Here is a 12659-nt window from a genome sequence, read left to right on the forward strand (position 1 = left end):
GGTGACATTTACTATTCCCACTCCAATCTAACCGTATTGGGTTAAGGTGTTTTACACTAAAGGAGTGACATTTACCATTCCTACTCCAATCTAACCATATTCGGTGAAGGTGTTGGACACTAAAGAGGTGACAGTTACTATTCCTACTCCAATCTAAGGCTATTCGAATATGATGTTAGCTGGTAAAGAAGTACATTTTACAATATATGGTGTGGTTGTTGCTAGCTAAGATGGCCGCTTGGATGTGCCCTTGAGGAGCTCCGGCACTTACATTTATAAAAATGTTCAACATCCTGAGACCACTACGCCACCTTGACCTAGCCGCTCATAGCCTTGTTTTTGACCCCACCCAAAGAGCAGTTTGGGGCTGATTAGTGGCCCTGATTGCCAGTGGATCAATCGGCACTGGCATTCGCCTATGGGTCGTGGCGACCTCGCTGCTCTGCTGGACCCTACTCGCTATCTGACAGCTCCTCAGCCTGAGTGGCTCGGAGCGTTGGCTTTGGGGAACGACTTCTCCCATCGGAGGGGTTCAGACACAGGCTCCCGACCTTTGGAGGAGTGACGTGAGGCTGGGAGGGGCCATGGGTGCAGTGGCACCGTTCGGGGCTGCTGCCCACCGCCCAGAGATTTTGGCCTATGGGCATGCATCTGGCCCTAAGTTTGGGGCCGGACTGTAATGTGGCTGCTGCTCAGCCCACCGGTGCTGAGTGCCTGTAACTCACAAAACTGGCACATACACACTCCCTTTGAGGGCAGCCCTATCCTCGCCACGTGCTCAGGGCCCAGGCAGCCTGTGAGTGAGAAGCAACCTCTTGGGAGCCCTGGACCCTGACGCAGGTTATTTCAGGGACATTGCTGACACAGACGTTGGGGCCCCTTAACCAGTGCCACAGCAGGAGGATATTACTGACTATGGCGTCTCTGCTGTAAAAAAACTCCCTATAAATGGTACGTGGCCTCGCTGAGATAGTTGTCGAGTGGTGCTGGGGGAGGTGGGGGCTGTATTAAGACAAGAGATGGCTGAGAGGCACCCAGGCCCTCAAAAGGGTATATTGAACTGTTGAAGCTGGTTGGGAGTGGGCTGCGCTCACCAGAAAAGCACAGTTCAGTACCAGCAGACATAGGGGCGTGGAAAATTACCTGTTTGGTGGAAACCTGTCACCAGGAGGCTGCGCTTCAACATCGGAGAGGCACTGCTGGGAGTCCCTCCTGGCTCCACCACTGTGAGTCAGGCCTGTTCCTGGTAGGTCTACTCTGGGGGATGACTGGTGTGGGGCTGCGCCTGTGGGAAGTTTAGCTGCAGCCTGTCTGAATGGGATATGGTGCCCTAGACATGAATCCTATTTAAGAGGACTGACGGCCTGCCGTGGACTCCACTGAGGCATTTTTATTCTTGGCACTCATGCAGCATCTTTGGACGTAATATTTTTAGCCAACTCCGAGAGGTTCGTAGTTTGTGAGTACTGCCGGCATCTGATGGCGAGTGCATGAAGGATGCTGACTGGGATGGATGACTTTGAGATTTGGGACCTGTCACCTGCTCCACTTCCTGCATTGATTAGACCTTTTGCGCTGTGATCTAAGCTGAGGCATCAAACTGTGCGGTGGAATGCAGGGGGACTCCTGGTACCTTGTAGCACAGTTTGGACATTGTACTGTATGGTTCCTCTTTCATCCTTCCAACATGGGTGTCAGCGGCCACAAGAGTGAGATTCTATTTCATAGTACACCATGTCCTGCCACGCCACCTCATTAGAGCGTCATGAGGAATCATCTTGCGCCACACTCTTGGAGGCCATATCGGGATGGAGAATGGCCTTGGAGCAGCAGATTGCAGGGGTATCCATTGAAGTTGATGGCTGATTTGTGAAGTAGCTGTTAAAGTTGAGACCGCTGAGACCAAGATTACTACCCCGCAAACTGAAGTGTAAAAATTGAAGATCCAGGTCGCTAGGTTTCAAACGGTCTCAAGTGCTCTTGAACATAGAGTTGAGGATGCTGAGGAGCATTCCAGGAGAAATAATGTGCGCCTGCTGGGCTTGCCTTAATCTGCTGAGCATTTCCTGGAGCACTGGGTGACGAGTGTGTTCTCCACTAAAGGCGTGTCTAATATCTTTGTCATTCAAAGGGCCCATAGGGCCCATGGTACTGCCCCAACCCCTCACCGGGCGCCCCTCCCAGGATGTTTATTGCTCAGATCCCGAACTATAGGGACAAAGACACGATCTTGAAAGCTGCAAGGGAGGCTCCCATCCAACAGTTTGAAAATTGTAACATAGCCATTTATCTTGATTATACCCAGATGATCCACAAAAGGTACAAGTACTTCCTTCAGGTAAAAGACAACTACGATATATGTATCTCAGGAATTTTCTTTTATTCCCTGCCAAACTCTTGTGTTATTGCCTCTGGGAAATCCCACTTTTTCAAATGCCTGGAGGATGTTTAGTCCTGGCTGGACATGACCGATATCCGCCTGGACCGCTCGCTTAGCGAGGCAGATCCCTGACGCTTTCAGGGAGGGGGAGGAAGATGGGAGCAACGTATTAAAGTCAGCAAGAAGTCGCTCTCCCATAGCAACCCAGGAGTACCAAATAAACCAGCAAAACCGCAAAATTGTTGATTGGTCATGGCTCCCTGGAGCCCTAGTAAGGAGCAGGATTGACTGAAAAACCCCCAACCTCGGTCTGTCAATATGTTCCTGGAACAAAAACGGCCTTGGTCACAAAATCCAATCAGCAGCTACCCTTGGTTTTCTAAAGGAACATGATATTATTCTACTGCAGGCAACCTGGGCAACAGACAGTATTCCCATCGATGGCTACCTTGAATTTGCGCCTTTCGTAACAAGACAATCCAAATTTGGCAGGCCGAGTGGCGGCCTGGCAATTTATGTGTCAACCAAACTTTCCCAGTCCATTAAGCAGTTAAAGTTTGAGGAAAATTGGCTCTCCGGAATCCTTTTGGGCAATAATCAGATCGATAGCCAGCTCCTTCTTCTGAACGTTTATATGTCCCCACGTAGCATGTAGAAAAAATTAAAACTGGATTGCCTGACTAATACCACCTGCAACCTGCTCAGTGAATATGGCAGTATACCTAGCATAATGAAAGGAGATTTTAACACCAACCTTCACTGCAACTTTTCAGAAGAACCAGAATCAGCCCTCTCTATGGTTCACTTATACCTTGCCACAAAGTCAATTCCCGTAGGAAACAGACCATCAAAATTGGGGGAGTATGCAGTTACCCAGTTAGATAGTGTAGGCTATTTCCCCACGAATACTCCTCCCGCCTGGACTCGAACCGATGGCCGGATCTTCTCCTTTCTGGATTTTTTCCCTAGGGAGCATGGAACTTCTCCCTTTTATTGAGAGTTATCATATTGCACCACAAGGTGAGAGTGACCACCGGCTGCAAATTATAACAATATGTGCCAACATCCTGCGTTACCAGGAGCTCGCTCATACACATGCAGCCTGCTACACGGATAATTTAAAAAGGATGAAATGGTCAGATGATGCGGCACCCTTTTTTATTGAAAAATGTAGAAGATTGTTAACTCAACTATCCGTCACTGATTTCCGGCCTGTCTGCACCTGGGCTAGCTTTACTAACCAACTATTAGAAGTAGTTCCACTTAAGAGGGCCACTGAGCACTTCGCATCTCGACCACACATTTCAACAGCTACAAATAAGCTAAAGCTATGCGAAAATTGTGCCCTTCGGAAATGCAGGAAGAGCCCAGGTAATAAAACTGCTCTCACGGACTACAAGCAAGCTCAGGCAGCTTTTAAGTCTGCAGTACGTAGGGAAAAACACGCAGCCATGGATCAATTCTGGGTGAAGCTCCTCTATGAAAGCAAGAACCCAAAATCAAAGAAATTCTGGTGTCTTGTAAATAGGGGCCAGCTAGGTGGGAGTGGCCATGGCAGTGCAAACATCAGTGTGGATGAATGGACCCTCTATTTATAATCTCATTTTAAGAGTAATAATAAGGAAGTCGACTGTTCCAACCTTTCTAGTACGCTTAACGCAAAGGTACTTTCCTTGGAGGCTACGTAACCAACACAGCCGGGCCTCAGCTCTTCATTCATAAGTACATCACTAGTATCCATAAATGCGGCTCGTGTGAATAACATCGATCCTCTCTTAGAGACGACAGCGACCCCGGGAGAACTAAATCATAAGATTCTATGTTTAATTAAGAAAGCTAGAGCCGATGGTGCTCCCTGGCCAAATGGTCTCCCCCCTGTTTAAATCGGAAGCCGAATTCTGGTCAGTTCATCTGACCCCCTTGTTTTCTTATTGCAGATTAAATAACACTGTCCCCGAGTCCTGGAGAGGTGCCATCATTCATCCCATATATAAGGGTGGGAAGAGAAACGACCCCAGTAACTACCGAATGATAGTACTTATAGACGTTGAGTCTAAATACGACGCCAGCATTCTGTTGGACGAGCTACTGACCTGGACCAAGGAAACTAAGCGCCTCCCCTTCAATCAGACGGGGTTTGTGGCTAATTCTGGTACAACAACTAACCTACTAACCCTATCCGTTTTGATAGAGAAAGCGTAAGTCCAACAATCCCAACTGCACTGCTGCTTCGTAGATTTTAAAGCGGCTTTCGACGCGAGTCCCTCGGGACCTACTGTGGCCACCCCGTGCGCACCCCGGTCTCCGCTACTTGCGATAGCTCAACTCCATTCTGAAACATGGATTAAAATCAAGCTGGGTGAAGGCTCTCATGTCTCTGGGAAGATTGAGACGAGAAGCGGGGTAAAACAAGGCTGCGTGTTGGCACTACTCCTTTTTAACCTGTTTATATCGGATCTCTCACAAATTCTTGACAGCGTTAACAGCCACTTGCCCCAACTAGATGGAGTACGTATTACTAACCTTATATATGCCGACGATCTGGTGCTGCTTAGCGACATGAAAGTGGCCCTACAGAGGCTACTTGATTAACTGCTCCCCTACACTAAAAGCAACTTCCTAGAGTTTTATCTGTCAAAAACAAAAACAATCTCCTTTGGGAAGCAACAGAAAACGTGTGGTGGGTGGTATTTCAACAAGGTAAAAATTGACTCAACAACTCACTATAAAAATCTGGGAATATGTCTTGTCTCCAGAAGTTCTTTTGTCAAACAGAAAGAAGCACTGAGGACCAAAGCTCTGACCGTCGCCACGAAACTCTCCAAAAAGCTACTTGGCCCCAGCTTAATCCCACTGTTGAAGGTGATGAATACCAAGATAACTAATTCATTAACATATGGCCATGAGATCATGATGGGCACCACAAATACCCTCTTAAATAAATTAATCACTACAATTTTTAAACGTGCATTTCATCTGCCAAAGTCAGCATCCCCTGCACAAGTTCGCCTCGAACTAGGTCTACTTGACCATCACGGCATAGAGGCTGGTGCATTTATAAAGTTTTGTAATAGACTGCGTCATGCCCCGGAGGGCTCTTTGGAGGCCAGACTCTGGCAAGAAATCCAGAAAAGTCAAGCCAGTAATAAATATCGGCTCCACCTGAACCATAGTTTACAACACCTCGGTGTTGAGGAATTCTGGGGAACAAATCCCTCCCAGTTGGCATTAAAAGTAGTCCTTAAGAAGAGCGTCAGGCTGTGGTCCTTTCACTCGGACAGGGCAATACTGTCAAAAAGGAAACACGCCTGGGCAGTGATCACAAATTTTAAACCCAGGGTTGTACCCCCCTATTTATCAAGTAAATTTGCACTCTTTTTCAAAAGAAAGTTTTTGGCTCTAAGGATGGGTGAATGGCCTTTTTTAATGAATTTACCAGAAAGGCGCCGACCAGATAACCACACTCGTAGGCTGCGCTCCTACCATACCGAAGGATTGGAACACATAGTTTGCCTATGTCCTGCAAAGCTCACCGTCACACTTTTTTTACTGCGTGAAGAATGGAACAGGCTCAGAATTCGATCATACCGCCAAGCCATAATAGCAGCTTTAATCCCGAGCAGCACAAAGCTGAACATCGGATTAACAAAACTTGTTACCTAGGCGCTAAAACAGTTGGAAGCCATCAATGTTCCCAACCACTCCCCATTACGGCAGTGTGGCACCCCATCTCTGGGTTCAGTAACTGTTCTCTGACTACTAAAAACCGGCTGACCCTAAGCTGACCCTTGAGTGGAACATTAACGCTCCCGAGTTCCAATGTACAATGGAAATTTTAGATTTCTGTGTAATTTTATATACTGTTTTTTTCTTTTAAAGAATATGCTGCAATTGTTTTTATGTTGTAAGGGTTTTTAACCACATAACAATAAAGCCTTTTTTTTTTGGGGGGAGCAACGTCTCCAGCGGGACGTATCCAGGTCCCCAACAGGAGGTACTGGTCACATTAAGGTTCATGAGGATGGTGCGATGGCCGCTACTGGACCCAATGTGCTGCGGGTACCTGAGACACTGGTGAGAGGGGCTGTGCCGGAGGGTGGGATGCCAGCGACACAGTCCTAAGACATTGACGTTCCGAAAGACCCTATTCGATCCTGAGGGGTTAAAATGAACCTGGATTTTGTTGAATATTTGTAACTAGGGATGCTGGGAATCTCTCCAACTGCAGGGGTCTTGTTTGATGCTGGAAGTGCAGTGGAGACCAGTTGTCCCTAATTGTCATAGCCTAAAGTAAGTAAATGAACTGAGAGACTATGTTCTTCTTTGGCAAGGGAGTGGCATCCCCTCTGCTGATATCATGTTTTCTTCCTTGGGTTCTGTTTACTTTGGCGTGGGCTTTATCGGGGGAAGGGTGGCAATGTGCTGGGCCTGTGATCGTGTGGCTAGTTGAGTATTATTTGGGTCACAAGGCTTGCAACTTGGCAGGGTGTGGGATTGTGATTGCTGAAGTGAAAGAGTGGTAGAGGTTTCCAGGGTTGTGTGTGTGGGGGGGGGGGGGGGGTCGGTTGCAGTTGATTGTTAGAGTAATGATGCTGAATGTCCGAATACATCGCACACTGTAGACCTGCATGCACAGTTTGTTAGTACATGCATGGATGGGGAGAGGGAAGGGAAAGGTTCTGTTTGATTTGGGTTCTGTTAGGAGTTCCATGTTGCACCTCTTTGCCTTATGTCATAGGGGGTCCCCAGAATGTGTCCATTAGGCACTGCTGTGCCATGTATTCCATAGGAATGTATAAGCTTCTCACCTGGAATGTGGAGGGGCTGGGTTCTTATAAGAAGCCATATTGAGTGCACTCCTTCCTCAAGAGAAGCATGGTAGACATTGCTTTTTTTTGCAGCATACCCACCTTACTGATGGTGAAGCAGCCAAATTAGGATCAAAATGGCCGGCAAGTCATACTGTGCTAACTATTTTACCTTCTCTCATGGGGTACTTATATGGTTGGCACCTGGGGTCCCTGTATCGCTGACGTATATGCAGGTGAATGTAGAGAGGAAATACATATTGGTACAGGGTAGGCTTGCAGGTGAGGAGGTAATCCTGAATATGAATGGCCCCAGTGTTTAAGATGAGACCTTCTACCGGAAGATGCAGGATGTTATCACGCCTATGATTGATACTAGAGTACTTTGGGTGGGGAATTTAATTGTGTGATGGACAGCATTCTTGACTGACACCCATGGAGACAGGGTACTAAACCTCAAACGACAGAGGTGAGGCCCGATACATTGAGGTTTCTGTGATGTTTGGTGAGCCAAGCTCTCCCTATCCAAGGAATATATTTGCTATTCACCGACACATGGGCCCTTTCGTCGGCTTGACCTCATTCTTATGCCAGTCTCAGTGGGCTCTGATGCTCTGGAGGTGTCACTTTTCACTCGTTGTTTGTTGAACCATGCCCCGGTATACTGAATTTACATGGGGAGGGGTTAGACGAACTCCGGGAATGTGGATGTTGTCCCTGAGATCTTGGAGGACCCCCAGGGGAGGGCGACCCTATCCGGGGCATTAAAAGACTTTTTTAACCTAACGGGTGCACCTCACAGTCTCGTGTGACTGAATGGGAGGTCATGAAGGTAGTTCTGCAAGGCTGCTGTATTGGTCTGTTGTGTGGAATGCATCGCACTTTGCAGTCTGACCTCCTTCAGAAGGAAGATGCTCTCACGTGGTCCCAGCAGTTGGCACCGGACGATGGGGAGTGTTGTTTGGGGAAATAATACTTACGAGCCGTCTCGGAGATCAGAGATAAACTGGAGCAATTTACTATTAAATCATATTGCCAGCTTCTCCATAGTGAGGTGGATAGATCTGTATGCCTCCTTGCTTGGCTCTTTCGGAGGGAGACCCCACTATCCCTCACTTTGCACCACCGCACTGCTCAGGGCACTGAGGTATATGCGCAGGAATGCATTGTGGACACATTGAGCACTCACTTAGAACAGTTGTGCCGTGACTCTGGCCATTCGTCATGGGCACCAGTAAAGACCTTTCTGGCATCCCTGCACCATCCGCAGCCAGTGGATCTGAAGGCTCGGGATCTACAGGTGGACCTCACATTTGAAGAAATCTGCTTGGCGTTGGGGCACCTACCTGAAGCAAGATGCCAGGATGCAATAGTTATCCCACTAATTTCTATCGGGCCTTTTCATCAGTGTTGACACCGCAATTATTGAAGGTGTACTCAGAGGCGTGGGAAGGAGGCGTACTTCCAGAATCTATGAGAGAGGGCTGCATCACCATGCTGCTGAAACCCGGGGGAGATCCTTCCGATCCCTCAGCGGATAGGCCACTCGCGATGATCAATACTGACACCAAGATACTTTGTAAAGTGCTTGCTCTCAGGCTGTGCCCAATCATTACTCATCTGATACATAGAGATCAATACAGCGTTATGCTGGGTCGCAGAACCACTATGAGGCACCTGATGCATGTGCTGATGAACCAGCTATGGTGTCCAGATATATAGCGAAGGCTTTTCAAAAAGTCAAGTGGCAATATCTCATGCAGGACCTGGAGGCTATGAGGTTTGGCCCCCGATTCTGCTCCATGTACGCTTGTTGTATACCAAACCCAGTGCTTAGGTGCGGGTGGGGTGGAGGTGCTCGGCACTGTGGGGGTTAGAGAGACGCACGTGGCAGGGGTGTCTGCTGTCACACCTCCTGTTTGCCATTATGCGTGAGCTCCTCGTGGCTCAGATTCAACAGCAGAGGAAGGAGAGAGGGTTTGAAGGGGGGGCGTTACTCAATTGGTGTCTTTATATGCGGAAGATACTTTACTTATTATTTTATCGTACCTCAATGCCTTTAGAGAAATATTGGGTCTCCACATGAACCATGGTGAGTCCCTTGTGTACCCATTGGGATCACTGGTTACCTGCGGGGCAGGGGAATAACAGGGGGTGCTTCCCCACTGGGAGCTGGACTCCTCCTCTTTTTTTGGGGATGATTATTGCTCATACCTCCCAAAAGTGCAAGCTGTGCAACATAGAGCAGGTGATAGAAGGACTAAGTTACTCTGTGCGCTTCTGGACTGCCCTTCCACTGTCTTTCTCGCTTAGTGGGAAATGGCCCTAGACCGAAAGGTCAGAAAATGGCTTTTAATTTCCAGAATTTGATGTTACTACTAGCCAAGAGGCGGGTAGCAATTGCTTGAATTGCTCAGAATGGGTGTAGTGAAAAGCAGTGTGCGGCTGACGTGGTTGAGTGGGCCGCTGCAGGGGAGGGTTGTTCAAAGATGTGTAGGCATGATGAGAAAGCTCAGTAAGATGTCTAGGTCTGGGCGGGGTTATTGGACATGTTTATCCATCCAGAGGAGATATGTTCTCCCTTCATGTCAGGTGACGAAAGGTCTTCGGACCCTGTTGAGGTGTATCATAATTATTTTCTTACTCCTTTAAAAAAACTGAGTGGAATGGGAAGTTGGGATTGGAGTGGAGTGCTGGAACACCGATGGACCTGGGTAGCAACATACTGGACTTATAGTAAACGGTATGTTCATTTGATTCCAATGTGAGAAGTGAATCTTTACTGTGACATGATGAAATGTTGCACTTAGTTTGGTACCCGTAGATGTCAGTTGTTTTTGATGAAACCAATAGAAATATTTCTTTAAACAAAAATTACTTCATGCACTTCAATCTAACACATTTTAAAGAAGGCTAATACAAATTAAACATTTTATATACACAATCAATACTCCATACTCACACACAATTTCTTAAATACAAAATACATTAACACATAATCTAAAAAACACATTATCCAAAACTACAGACCTACATATACATAGTTATGAAAACTTTTTTATTTCAAATAATGAATATAAATATTAAATGTACTACCATTCTAAATCGTTATACCATAATAAAAGAAATAGAATCATAATCCAAAATTAACATTCATAGAATTAAAAAATAACATAAATCACATTTTTATTTAAAAATTTACAAAATATAATTGTAAAATAAAATTAAAATTTTGAAACAATATAAATTTAAATATAATGTGAAATGTTTATATAAAATGTTTTCTAATAATGTTAATATATTAAAATATATTTTTAAATATTTTTATTCTGTAATTATTTTGACTAATTAATCATTTTCATAATTTAAACAATAGTTTAAATCTAATACCATAAATATGTATTTTATTTACTAATAACTTTAAAATAATTTTATAAATAAAACATCCCAGAAAAATGTTAACTTCTATCTAAAAATTGTTTCTAATTATTTTACTTTATTACAATATTTTAATATTTCCAGTTACTATTAACTCTTAATAACAAATATTTTACACTTAATACCTTTACCATACAATTTAATTAATCGTCAATTTCAGTTTTATTAAAAACATAAAAGTAATAAAATGATTTGGAACATTTTAAAATATTAATTAGCATATCATTAAAATTATTACTATACATTTTACTTTAAAATACACTTTTGGAAAATCTCCCTACCCTTATCTCTTAAAACCCCAATATCCTGCTATTAAAAGGCATGAAACCATTATTGATATACATTAATACAATTAAAAATATAAATTTCAATGAAGCACACTACAATAAATTAAAGAATACTAACATGATTTTTCTACCTATGATATTCCTGTCGACTATATTTCTGAAATTCCAATATTCTTGGCACTATATTTTTGTATCACAATATTTTTTCAGATATTTTGTCCAAATACAGTACGCTCCCCATACCTCAGAGCCCAAGTTTAGTGTTGCCGAGGAGTTTTGCAATCTTGAAAATTTCCAAAGTGGCTCGGGTTGGCCCAGGAATATGTTACCCCATTGGTTAGGATGCACCCAGGTGTTATTCTCACCCACTAGCTCGTGTCTGGCATAAATGTGGTAAAAAATGTAAATGTAAATTGATACTTGTATTGCGCACTACTCACCCGCAAAGGTCTCAAGGCGCTTGTACGAATACCGCTGTGGAACCCATCCTGGCTTTCCCTGTGAGGCGTCCACTCCTGGGCACCCCCAAGGTGGAGGCCAGGCATCCTTAGCGTTGTGGGGGCCGTTGTGGAGATTAAGCAAGCTATTGCCCAGAGTTGCAGAGTGGAACTCCATGATTGGAATAGGCACCAAGGTGAGAATTACCAGTTCCGTGGAATTTTTGAGCCCAAGACCCGCCGAGGCAGGGAATTGAACCCTGGTCCCGGGCTAGACCTCTGCATCAGGGTCTGCCGCTCTAACCATTGAGCCACACTTCTCCCTCACTTCGGACTTGTCCTGGACCTGAGAAGGATTAGAAGTGGTGTGGACCTGCTGAGACCCGAAAAGAGCCCCAAAGGACTAGACTTGTTCTCTTGAACTTATAGGACAAAGAAGTAGACAGACTCCAAGGCTCATAAGCTTGACCTCCTGTAAAAGTTACAGACCCACAACAAGCTAAAAGAGGCTTTTACCTGCAACCACCTAGCTGACCAGTGGCAACTGGACCTGAACTAGACCCTGCTGTTTGCCCTCTGCCTAACACCCTGTACGTTGCTAATTGAACACCCTTGGTCATGGGGGCTTTAAAAGCATACTCCTGAAGTGGATTGGCACTTAAAGGACTAAAGTCAGAAGGGAAAATCTTGGGACAAACCTGGTTGGTGCATCCGACCTGCTCTCCATTGCGGTCAGCATCAAATTGTTCATTGATCAGCCTGCCACGCCCATTGTTTGTCATTTGCACTTTGTTCTTTTTGGCTCTACTTAATCGTTTTTTGTCATTTTGCTCATTAAATTGTACTCTTTTTTTTTTTTTTTTTTTTTACAAATTCTGTTTGCGATTTTTATTGTGTTGCATTTCAGCTTTATTACTGTTTTGCTACTCTATAAATACTTTACTCATTGCTCTAATGTAAACCTGTCTGCTCTGAGCGATAGCTATTAGAGGGTTGAGCTCAGGCTAATTTGGTGACTTTAGGGGTACACCCTGACAAGGGTTGTGATTATTCCTTGAGCTGGTGCGTCATCATCCCTAATTAATAATCCAATTGTTATAGTCCGCTTCACCACACGGCTCACCAAGAGACTTCAGGTCACACAAAACACCACAGCCAGACTCGCACTTAATCTCCCTTTCCGCACTCATATCTACACACATCGCAAATCCTCCACCGGCTCCCAGTTTACAAATACACACTCTTCAAGCTCCTAACACACATTTACAAAGCCCTGCTCAATCTAGGCCCTGTATACCTGAACAGCTGC

The 12659-nt window shown here is 45.2% G+C and overlaps 1 protein-coding gene across 1 annotated transcript in view; it reads left to right on the forward strand.

Moving 5' to 3' along the window:
* The window catches only part of LOC147736606 (equilibrative nucleobase transporter 1-like), a 767478-nt gene that overhangs the window by 349567 nt on the left and 405252 nt on the right, over nucleotides 1–12659 (forward strand). The window lies entirely within an intron of this gene.

Source organism: Lissotriton vulgaris, chromosome 1_2 (assembly GCF_964263255.1).
Source record: "Lissotriton vulgaris chromosome 1_2, aLisVul1.2, whole genome shotgun sequence".
Lineage (NCBI taxonomy): Eukaryota > Metazoa > Chordata > Amphibia > Caudata > Salamandridae > Lissotriton > Lissotriton vulgaris.